The sequence below is a fragment of the Prosopis cineraria genome, unplaced genomic scaffold (genome assembly GCF_029017545.1).
Source record: "Prosopis cineraria cultivar Desert tree isolate PC_DT_omini unplaced genomic scaffold, ASM2901754v1 PC11, whole genome shotgun sequence".
NCBI classification, from domain to species: domain Eukaryota; kingdom Viridiplantae; phylum Streptophyta; class Magnoliopsida; order Fabales; family Fabaceae; genus Prosopis; species Prosopis cineraria.
Window position 1 is genome coordinate 491,042 of NW_026555342.1, and position 13,563 is coordinate 504,604.

A 13,563-nucleotide genomic window follows, 5' to 3' on the forward strand; every position below is an offset into this window, starting at 1 on the left:
GTGATTTTTGTTATTACCAAGCTTTTTGGTCAAAGACAGTTGAAAATTTATATCAAAACTTTTGCTACAATCGGCTATATGGCTCCAGCTAATGATTTAATATTGATATCTTGGTTTTATTTAATTTAATTTTGTTTGTTTCCTTGTAAACATTTATATGATTTGACTACTAACAAATATCTGCCATTATCACATATGAAGAGTAATGATAAAAAGAAACATTTAGCAATATATTTAATATATTTACATAATGTGCTACATACTAATAACCATTCAACTTGACCTAGTAGAGTATGGATCAAGAGTAGTTTCCTTGAAAGGGGAGATGTTTATAGTTATGCTATTTTGTTCATGGAAATGTTTACAAGGAAGAAGCCAACTGATGATATGTTTTCTCAACAAGCTCTAAGTTTGAAAGATTGGGTTAGCAACTCATCACCACATTCAATCACCAATATTCTAGATGCTAATTTGCTCCATGGGGACAATCAAAATATTGATAGATATTACCACATATATCATCAATTTTTGAGTTTCCTTGAATTGTTGCAATGATTTACCTGTGGCAACGTCTTAATATAGCAGATATAGTGGCCTCGTTGAAAAAAAAAAAAATAAAGGACAAAATTTCCACAAAACGTTAGTGGCACAAATAGTTGAACATAATGGCTGTTAAACCAACATTGTAGTTACTATTACTTCAACCTTTTGGGTTGTTTTATTTGTTAATCAACATGTAAAATCTTGTAAAAGAAAGTATGATATATTTTCTGCATCAATATAGGTATAGTTAAATTTTGAGAAATTCAAATTTAACTACATGTATTTTGGATATCTTCCATAATGTACATATACCAAATGAGGATGAAATGTGATGAGTGGTAAAAGTGAGGAGAAAAATATCATTTCCATGAATTTGTTTCAAAAGATTCTTTTTATTTTATTTAATCATTATTTTTTTTTTTCATAAAGAATATCTTATTAAAGAATTTGGCAACACATATTACACTTCAGTGGAATGGAGGAATGATCCTCCACTGCTACAAAGTGGAATGTCCTTACAAAAGAATAACTTTAATTATACGCCGCACGCACCAAATATATCTAATTATATATATGAACTTAATGCCAGATTATGAAAATTTTGCTATATATGATGTACCATATCACATTTTCCTATCTTCAGTGTCTATAATGTATCCATGTGTGCCGGAAAGAATATAATGTTATGGAAAAGCAAACATCTTTAGAGACCTTAATTATCATGAAGGATTGGACTGTCACTCTTGATTGACCAACACCTTTAGAAAAAGCAAACAATTATGCAGACGGACTTGCTTACCAAACAGTCCTTAATAGTCGGGATACTGCTATCTTAAATTATTCTCTTTTAGAGAGCAGGGAATTTTTGCTTTTCGACCTTAACTAATTTTGTATTTCCTCTTCTATGATTTTAACCTTGGTCATGTTATTCCCAAAAAAAAAAAGGACTGGCAATTTTTTTTAATAAAAAGGCCACGATAAACGGTGCAAAGTACAATAATTAAGTCATATCATAGCTTAAAAAGACTCCCACATCTTACAAGTGGGTTAACAAAAATTGTAGAGTGAAAATTTGTGCTCGAAACCTGATGAGCAAGCCAATTATTATATTTATTTGATTCTCAAAAAATACAATTGAAAGTTATTATGCAGTTTCTCATGGTAAGATTTATAATCTTTGATAGTATCAGAGAGAGGATAGTCCTAGGTATAATCGTGTTAAATAAGCAAGAGAGCTTCAAGGAAATCTAAGTAGATATTGACCTTGGTGAATTTGCTATTCTAACAAAGGATAAGGCCTTCAAGAATATAATGGTCAAAAGTTCAGCAATAGTGCTAAGATAATAATCAAGATATTTAGAGAAACCTATAATCTAATTTCCTTGGTTATTATGAGTAAGCCTCCACAAATGGTAGCATCATGGACGTCAATTGATCCATCAATATCAAATCTAACCTATCCAAGGCTTAGTAAAAACCATTTTGCTTGGGATCTATTATAATCTCAAGACATGTAACCAAGTCTGGATTGAAGGTTGATGTCATTAATTATGTCATGAATACAAAGAGAGGCTATGTCTCTGATATTGAGAGTCTTCTTCCGAATAGATTGCTTCACATCTTTCCTTTCAAATATTCTAACACAAGAGTGAAAAGCACGTCTTTGCCATCAAGTTCTTCTCGTGTTTGATCCTCCAAGTCATTTTGTGTGTTCCAAAGGATCCAATCCTGCAAGGAAGAGAGAAGACAGCATTAAATGTTCTTTCTTGCATGTTCTTTCAGGAAACAAACTTTATAATTTTTCTTGTCCACGTTAAATGTCCTTTTTCTTTTTTCCCCTTCTACGCGGATTATACATGTTCACACCATGAGTTATGTGTACCTAAATGAAAGAGAATTTACTTTTATGATATTTTTTTCAAAATATTTATATATTGGTAATAATTTAATTTTAAAAAATTATTGTTAATTAATTTTATTGTCGGATTGACTGACAATTCTCTGTGAAAATGGGAAAATGAAATTTCAGTCCCTTAAATTTTCCTTAATTATCATGTGGTCCCTTAAGTTTTTTAAAATTATCATATTAGTCATTTTAGTTTTAAAACACAAATTAACTGTTAAATTAATATAATATATAAAGTATATTGATGACTTGCCATATGTAAATGGAACTAAATGAGAACAAATTAGCCCTCAAACTCAAATCAATTTAATTTTTATCAATTTAATCTCTTATTAGTGTTTTGTTGTTTTGTTTTTAAGAATTTCTGAGTATGTTTTCTTCTACCTAAATATAATGACATTTTTTTATTAATTTTCAAGGCTACCATCAATATTCCCTAATCCATGTCAGTATATTTAATATTTACTGACATGAATAAAGTTAAACAATAAAAATTAAATTGATAATTGAGAAAAATTTAAGAGACTAAATTAATAAAATTTAAATTTAAAAGATCAAATTGATAACTAAAACAAATTTAAACACTAAAAGCTTCATCATCCCAAAATTTTTAAATGAGATCATTTTATATTTCAAAAAAAAGAAGGCGAATATTCTTGAAAAAAAAATCAAAAAATATCGAAGATGAAAATTATTTTGAAATTTGGGGCAATGTGATATTGACAAACTTTCTTGATGCCGAGACAAAGCCACTCTCACGGGCCGCAGCTGTAAGCTCCCAAGTCAAGCCTAACAGACTTTACTAAACATTTGATTGATATTTATTTATGTCAATTATGTCAAATTAATTGTCACTTTCATTTCGACATAAAAGTCGAGCATATCATTATTTACCTCGAAATTAAACGGTGAGTATCGTTATATTTCCTTCTATTCATTGGTAGAATGCTTTTAGCATGTATTATCTATATTTAAAAAAAAAGTTAAAGGAAAAATTTGTCTTCCAAGTTTTTCACCTGATACAATTGATATATTTTTGGTTGGCACAATATTATCTTGAAAGTTTCAAAAATGGTGCAATTGTGCCATGTAGTAATGTTTGACTAACATTTACCATTAGTTAAAAATTCTAATTGGGATTTAAGAGCAACTTTGCCGTGAAAGTTTTTCTGAAGAAGCAATTAGTATTGTAAATTTTTTATTAGCAAATGATTTTGGTTATCACTGTTCAAATCAGAAGAAAAATCTAACAACCTATTATTATTGTTAAAAATGGTTCATGTTTATGGATTTTGACATAAGGTCTTAGCTACAGTTGTTTCGACACAAAATCAACTCTACTCAAAGAACTCTTCATAGACTTTCTCTTATTTTGCCCAAGAGTAGTTCTCGGTTTGCACAGGCTTAAAAACAAATTTGTTCATGCCTGGCTATAGGCAACATAAACTAGCCTGAATTTTGACTTAGAGGTATTTAATATAATTCTTCTAATTTTGAATTATAACAAGTTTTGTTGGATCCTTCTTTTGATTTGAAATTTGATAACCCAAAAATATTGGATCAATTAAAAGTTTAAGATACCAATTACTTCTTTAAACAAACTTCATACTCAAAATAACGATCAATGTTAGTCAAACATTACTATAGAATGACATTGCGCCATTTTTTTAAACCTCCAGAAAGATACCAACTGCACTTAGCTGAAAACATTTGGAGCAAATTTTCCCTTTAATCTTTTAAAAAAATTATTTGTTCTCAATCTTATAAAAAATTGATTTATTTTTTTATTTATAACTATAAGGATTTACTAGTGGCTAGCTGTACATAAATTGTTTTTTTTTTATATTGACTTGTTAAAATTTTGTTAAGTTGTATAAAAAATGAGTAAAAGGGGGGGAAAAGCAAGACATTACATCAGAATCTTTAGTTAATGCACAATGATGAATGAAGCTTTAGAAAGAAGAAGATATAACAATTAAGATGGATATGTAGAAAGGTCAATATACAATGTCCAACTCATTATAATTTTACTAACGTAGAAATAAAAATTAACAGAATTATGTACATATTAATAGATTTAACTTCGTCAATAACTACAAAAACTAATGTTGTAGATAAATGAAACTTAAGAGACTTAGAGCAATAGGGAAAAAAGCATAAAAACTAATACCAAAATATACTAAAAATACAAAGACCAACAATTGTTTTCTTCTTTTTAAATAAACTTTAGCAATTAAGATTAAGGGCAAAAAAATCTATTTCAATTTTTAAAAAAATGATTAATTTAAAAAACTGATCCTAATATCTTATTGTTAGGATATCCAGTGGACTTGTGCTGATATGAAAAATCTCACATTGGGTAGAAATAAATTTAATAAATAATAATATATAATAAATTGACTCATAAACTTTCTCATTGGGTCTCTCATTTTCGCGCAGTCACTTACTTATTAACAAGTTATCTCAAAGCTCACTTTCGTGACCCAAAAAAGCAAACCAGATAAATAATGCAGTATTTTCTTGTTATCTTTTTTTACCCAACAAGTACTTTCTTGTTATACTTCTTTGCAATTGATTTTTTTTATCAACATCATACTTGTATTAGTATTTTGATCTTATTTAGAATATCACAACCAATCATAGATATAACCTAAGGCCCAAAATACAATTTCTAATAAAATTAATAATAGTATCATCAACAAAGATGATGGCGTGAGGAAGAAGAATTATCCGGAAAATATGATGATAGAGGCTAATACACATCAAACTTCAAAGGCTAATCACGTCTGGTCTAGACACGCAATTTTATTACTCCTCTCGTGGCAAACACATTTTAATTTATTGAGCAACGACATTTATTTGTGTCCATATTGTTATCTGGGTTACACTGTTTCATCATGAGAAGTGTGTCTTCTTCTGAAAATTAAGTTTTTATTTTGTATTCATACAGTTTTCATTAAGTTTCTTCCAGGATACTCCAAAGCACCACACTAGCAAACTTGACCCTGACATAAAAATATTAAATAATAAATGTACACAAAATTTACTTTTATGATATTTTTTTAAAATATTTATATATTGGTAATAATTTAATTTGAAAAACATATTGTTAATTACTTTTCTTGTTAGGATATCCGAGTTATTGTTAGTTCAGGAAAAAAGCAATGAAACTTAACCAACTTGTCCTCAAGGAAATATTAATCCAAGTTATTGCTAGTTCAAAGAAAAACATATTTTGTTAAAAGATATTAATCGATATCATTCAGTCCTTTTATCAGGGTATATAAACAAAATAAGAATTAATTGTTGCAGATGCATAATGCATTACACTAAAATTGCTTGACACCCTATTGTTGAGAAGTCAACACGAGTTTGACCAAATCAACACTAATGAAATTAACTGTGTCAATAGTCAATTCAATTATTAAATAAAATATAAACTTGTCAACTCGTTTGAATAAGTCATGGATTTTATAATAATGGAATGCAGTCAACTAGGGGTGGAGACAGGGGACCGACAGGGCCACAGCTCTCCCAACTTTTTAATTTTTTCTTAGTAAAATTTAGAGGTTATATATTTCCGGCTCCCCTAAATTGACACGTTATAGAAATTATGAAACACTAGATGAAATTTTTATTTTAATTCTATATATAATCTTTTACATATGTATAGAGAAACTATTCCAATAGCTTGAAGATATGGTTATCATAGAATTTACTCATTTTCAATAAGATAATGTTATACATACTCTTAAAGTATTGATATCATTTTATTTTGCTTTCATTTTATATTTAATGAAAGAAATTGTGAAAATTATTATTAACAAACTTTGTTAAGCATTGCAACAAAAATATCAAGATATATTAAATGCTATATGCTTGATATCTATCATAAAATTTTTATGATATCTGTTCGCCGTCTAGCGTTACCACAAGCATACGGGTCGTCACAAGTGTAGAATATTCTAGAGTTATCGTTCCCACAAGAATTTTAGGCAAATGAGGGTTGAAGTTCACTATTAAGCTTTGAGATAGGTTGAGCCAACTTGAAAGTATTTCTTTTTATGTGAAAGTAAATCTCATTAAAATAATTTTAAAGCAATTAAAACTTGTCAAAACTTTGACTTTTGGAGATGAGGAACTAGGATTATCTCTCCCCTTTGTATTTCATAGCACTTAAATTAATTCCTCTCTAATATATTTTTAATGAAAATAAGTGTTAGTCTTAAAATTCTAATTCACTTGAAGAAGCTTTCTCAAGTCAAAATCAAGTATATTTGAAAATACTAAAATTTTACAATCCCTTAAAAATAATTAGTGCGAACAAATTTTAAACACCAATCTTAATGAGACTATAAAGGGTTAATAAAATATCTCTATTTTACCAACATAACCATCCATTTATCTATGTAAAATTTCAAGTCCAAAACTATTTAATCCGAGTTCTACACCTAAATTAGCTCTCTCAAGCACAACTCAAGTGAACAAAGTAATATAAATGGTGATCAAGCACTTAAAAGCATTAAGTATAGGATAAAATAAACACATATATATCATTAACTACCAAAAGAGAGGAATATTCAAGTATTAATCCATACAAAGGGTTTAAATAATCCTAGAACAAGGAAACTAGCTACTCATGTTCAGAAAAGAGCCATAAATATTACAATATATAGCATCCATATCAGAAACAAAGAGAGAAAAGGGAAGAGAAGAAGAAAAAACCAAAAGAAATCCACTTGAATCTCTTCAAATCGTCAATTCTTGGCCAAATCTCCTTCAAAAACCCCAAACCCTAGCAGAGCAAACCTCCAAGAATCTCTCCAAATCGTGCTCCCCTTTCTGCAGGCACGTTTATACTTTTTCTACCTTAATTTTTTCATTTTGAAGCTCAAAATGCACAGCAAAATTAAAGCCATGCGTTGCGGCGTGTTGCCATTGCACCGCGACTCATGTGGCAAAATGTGGATTTGCACCGTGGCATGTTGACAGTGCGCCACGGCGCACATGCATCTTCAGGACTCCGGTCTCTATGTCACATGCCACGGCGCACTGTGCATGTGCCACGGCACATGACACAAAGTCTCTAATCTTTTGTTTTGACTTCCATTTTTCTGCTATTCTGCTTCCACATGCATCTTCAATCATTGTTTGGCTTTATTTCTTTAAAAATATCTAACAAAAATCACCTAAAACAATAAATAAGGTTATGAGATCTTTTAAAGTTTAAAATCAAAGTCAGCGTCTTTGCAAAATTCTCAATAAACTCTATTTTTTATGTCAATTTGAAATGATGCTAATTTTCTTATATTTAACCCAAAATATTCATAATTGATCTAATTTAGCACATAAAGTGTAGGAAAATGCACTGAATTAGCATTAATTTTAATAGGTTATCAATATCTATCATAAAATATTTATGTGCTTGACATCTATCTATCTATCACGTTTGGTGAAGATGTTCTTCTAAAAAAATTACTTTTTTAAAAATAATTAAGCTATTAAAATTTATGATATGAATGGTTTTTACTCTAATATAACTTGATCTTATTGACATAAAGATTTTATGACAATTGAGCATTATTAATGTATTGATATATTTGTTTACTACAATTATCAATTGAAAAAATTAATTGTAAATTCAATAAGCAAGTATCATAGCTTATTACATTGAGCAGAATTTTAAATTTCAATGATGTATTTATATCATTTAATGCTCATAGGGATGGTAAAATTTTCACCAAGTTAATGATAATTCATGTTGAGAAGGAAATTGCTAAAAATTTATCATAGACATAATAAATAATGCTTTTTATACCTTAAAAAATCGATAAGCAAAACTATATATATATATATAGTTATACATGTATAAAATTAAATATAAATATATATGTTGAACTATTTATATTATGTCAGTGATACATATATATATATATATATATGTATGTATATATATATTTCACTTTTTTTTAATTATCATATATATTTTGTCATCTCGGCCCCTCTTAACAAAAATTTTAGGTTTACCCTTGCATTCAGCATTCTTGTAATCCAATAAATGCCGTTACAGATGAAATTAAAATTCTCAAATTTTATTATGCATTACTACGACAAGCACCATTCCATTTCACATCGTTACATGTTCAACAGTATAATACCTGTGTAAGGGCATTGCCCTATGTTTCGACATTAATCAAACTTTTGATCCCTACACTTTATTTGTGTTTTGCTCAGGCTCCTACACTTTTTTTTTTATGCTTTAGGTCCCTATACTTTTATTTTTTGGTGTTCTAAATCCCTAAATGAACAAAGTGTAGGGACATTAAAGGGACTTAAAATACAAAAAAATAAAAATGCAGGGACATAGAATACCTAAATAAAAGTACAAGGACTTATAGCAAAACACAAGCAAAATGCAGGATCAAAAGTTATGTTTTCCTTTTTGCTTATAAATAAAAATAAAAAATACATGATATATAGTTTCTCTTATGTTCAAAAACGGAGTAGTATAATCGGACTCACCTCTAGCCATACATGGTTAATTAACTTACATAAATAACGTATTTCTTTTTCTTTTTTTTTTTTTGGATACAAATGGTAAAAAGAAACATTAAGCTGACCAGTACCCAGGGCATCCTCCTGCAAAAGCGTATGATGTCAAGAAATGTATAAACCAGTATCCATAGCCAATGCAAATGATGTCAAGAAATCTGCGCACTTATTTCCTTCACGATAAATGTGAGCCACTCTGACTTTACCCAAGAGAGAACGAATCTGATTAAGGAGTCTGCTATTAGCATTGATCGAAGCATTCGCTTGAGCGAGTAGATAATGTACAGCCATGCTGCAATCAACGTCCATTTTAATTTGCCAAATTATTCAACCGTCATTGCTCATGATTCTACATGTAGATGTAGTAAGTTACATTGCCAATGCTTCGAGAGCACCCTTTTTAATAATTCCCCTTCAATCAGTGTCTCGAAGCAGGTATTGTTGTGCTCCGCAAGTGCATAAGTCATAACAAGTAATACAGGATAAGTAGAGTATCGTCCTCACAAAAATTTGTTTAAAAAAAGTTATCAAGCAAAAGGCTATACAAATTCAATTAAGTTGAGCGAAATATAATTAAATGAACAAGTTTGATTTTGAAACTTATGTTAAAACTAGAAAATAAAGAAAGGCAAATGGTTTTTAGACTTTAAGTACAAACTTAAACTTAAGATTATTTATCTTTATTGTATTTCATAGTATTTAAATTACCTCCTCTCATAAAATTTTTTTTTTTATGAAAACAAGTATGCTAAACTAGAGTTGAACAATTGTTCAATTTAATTAATTGGTCAATATCTTGTTATATAATTGATAAAACCTAATTTTAAGCTCCAACTCTAATGTAGTTATGCAAGGTGAATAAATACTCTTCCTGATCCTATTTATAAATCACTTCCAACATATTTTTTCAAAATCAAGAAAAACTTTAAACTTTATTATTTTTATTTTAAAATTTAATAAGTTTCCACCTTTACCTTAATAAATATTCTTAAATTTTATTACTGATATTTTTATTCAAAACATTTAATAAAGAAAAAAATATAAAGAGGAACATTGAGAATTGGCAAGTGTCTTATAAATAAAACTTAATTTTTCTACTCTCTCTACCCTATAAATAAAATCAAAGGAATATATCTTTATCTTACTAACAAAGACAACCATTCATCATACAAACTTTAAGATCTTATACTATTTTATCCAAATTTTATACTCAAACTAGCCTTTTGGAGCATCATCTAAATGAACAAATCATCTCAATGATTGCCGATAACTTAAAAACATTAATAGAAGAGTAAAATATAAACATTTATCTCCATAGTTTTTCGTCCACAACCTACTACAAACAGAAAGATCAGCTCCTTGCAAGGCTTACTTCCTCAAACACTTATCCTTTTCTTGATACTAGGTCCAGCGACGGACATTGACAGACATAACAGGCCTTCTCGTCTATTTGTACCCGTGGCCTGTGGCCTCCTTTGTTGGTTGTGTCTGCAAATGGGATGCTATTGGGCTTGGTTTTTGGGCCTTTCTTGTTTTTAGCCCAATTTTTGTCATTTTTACCTCTTTTCTTTACAATTAACACAAAATAGACAAGTGAGATATTTTATCCTTATTTAACTCTATTTTGTGAATTGTTTAGTTAATTTAAGGACAAAAATTCATATAAAATAGAGGTAAATTATCCACTTATTACACACCACTAAATTATGCTCACTAATTTTTCAAGCAACAACGCATCTTATGATGGAAGTTTCATTTTCGCTTAAGAGCTATTTCAAAGTAATGGGCTTTACTTGTATGAGATCAATGTGTTTTATTTGACCTGATTTTGTACAGTTATGTTGATCTGAATATATTTCACCTTCTTTGCAAATATATTGTAACCAACACAAGCTAAAAGAAAGAATTCATCCTAAAAAAACTAACCTATTGAGTGAGACAATCCCTCACACTTATAAACCTCACAACACTTATGAGACTCCCCAATGTGAGACTCATAACAATGTCACCTTGTTGAAAGTCAATGTTCGCAGTGGCTCTACTCCATAGTAATTCACTTAGCCTTTTGTTAGTCAGAACCCTTCTTGGATAATCCTTTTCATGACAATGGCCTCTCAATAGAAGCATCAATATAATAAGTACAAGTTTAAAGGGAGAATTTATTTTAAAAAACTAGCCTATTGAGTAGGAGAACTCCTCACACTTATAAACTCCACACCATTTGTGAGACTCATGACACACACACATTCTATTTGAAGTTTTTGACTACAATGTGATTCCTTATGAAACAAAGGTTTTTCTTAATTAACCACTAATTTATCTAAGCAAATATTTTAAAATGTAGCAGCCTATGAAATACATATTATCTTTTGTTAATTGCAATGAAACAACGACAATAGTGTTCTTTCATTCAAATTGTATGTTGAATATTGAAAAAACAATCTTAAAGGTGACGTGGCAACAACAAAAAAGGCAACAGAAAAGAAAGATGAGATGAGAAACTTGGCAATTAATTATCAAAGAATCAACTGGCCAAGCATTGGGCTTGTGTTTAATATAAGGTTCTCATTGCATCATTTGATTTTGGTTCTATTGCACTTTTGCCCTCTTGGTTTACAAACATTTTTATACTATAATTAAATAAAATAACAAGAAAATTATGTATAAGTCTCATGAAGTAGACTTATTTATAAATAAATCCTGTAAAATTTAAAAATTACAACAAGGTCTCTTGAGATATAAGTATAATTTGAAATTTAGGTACAAAAATAATAATACCTCTATTAAAAATATATTATATCAATTTAGTAATTTACAACTATTTTTTCAGTAATTTATAACTATTCACTTCAACTTTTTATAACTATAATTTTATATATCCAATAATTAAACTATAACTTTAATACTAATTGTGTACAACTACTTAATCAGTAATTTACAGCTATCATTTTAACGTTTTATAATTATAACTTTAAATATTTAATAGTTACATCAATTATGTATTACTAACAAAATTTAATACCCATTGTTTATAGCTACCTCATTAATAATTTATAACTATTATTTTAATATTTTGCAATTGTAAATTCACATATTTAATAATTAAATTTGATCATGCATTACTAACAAAGTTTAACAATAATTATTTATAATTATTTTATCAGTAATTTATAACTATCACTTCAACTTGTTTCAATTATAATTTCACACATCTAATAATTAAATTGATCATGCGTTACAAGTAAGGATAATATTATCCTAATTTTAAATTACACTCAAATTTCAAGAGGCCTAGCTATGATTTTTAAATTTTATAAAACTTATTTGTAAATAAATTTGCTATATAAAACTTATATTTTTTTTTCCTAAAATAAACTTGTCAAATATTATCATTGGGGTCCCAAGATAATCCAGCCATTTGACTCAAGGCATTTGAACCCCAAACAACTACCATAAATAAGCTCATCATAACACAACAAAATATTTAAATATTACATTGATTCTAAATAAGTTCGGCCCACTTCACAAAATAAATTAGTTAGATCCTTCAAAAAAAGAATTCAAATCAAAATAGTCATAGAAGTTGTCAAGTTGGCTAAATCCCAGTACAAAGGTTAAAATTTATTATACTGGATCATGGCAAATAACAAAACAACAAGACATGTGCCGAGTCCAATAGGCTCAATTTTCTTTTGCCTTCCTCTATGATCTACCCCAATCCTCACATGGAAAATGGTAAAAAAGGTAATAAATGAGAATACATGACTATGACCTTTCCTCATGCCCCCTTCCACCTTTACGACTAATCATGCTGGCTGGAGTTTTAGTTTGGGGACATAATCGACCAAAAGTCTATAGCCTACAGATCTAAACTCTTGTCCTTGAAAAGAAGTGCCCCTTGTGTTGTACAATGTCAAAGGAAAAGGTACTCCCAAAATTCATCCACTATGCACCAAGGGATGACGTACCACGTGGCAACAAATAAAACAATTTAACAACCCCATAAATCCACCATTAACAAAGTCCTTCTTTGCCTCCCACAAGTGCATCACATCAAGCAACCAAATTTCCAAAACAATCAAGTATGTCTAAAAAGAATAAAACATATTTGTTCGAATACCACTAGCATGCTTGAAAGAATTACAGTAATTACCAACAATTATTTCTCAAAAGCTAGAAAGTTTTTACCTCTTGTCAAAATTAAGCACGTGTTCAGTTTTTTATTGGCCAAAAATTAATTTGTTAAGAGTTTATTTGACAAAATTTAATTTTGATAGAAGTTAGTTATTATAATAAAATTTGTATTTGAATATATTTTAAAAAATAGTTTAGTAAATTAAAAGTTGTTTGAATTGTATATTATGAAAAGTGCCTTTAAATGTAAAATTTACCAAAAAGAATATTTACTGTTATGATTTATAATTTTTGTTATACAAATAAATACATATTTAAAATGTTTGAAAAGTATATGTAATAAAAATTTAAAATAACATAAAATTTCATATATTAAAAAATAAGAATAAAAAATATAAAGTTAGATATATTGAATTAAAATTATATAA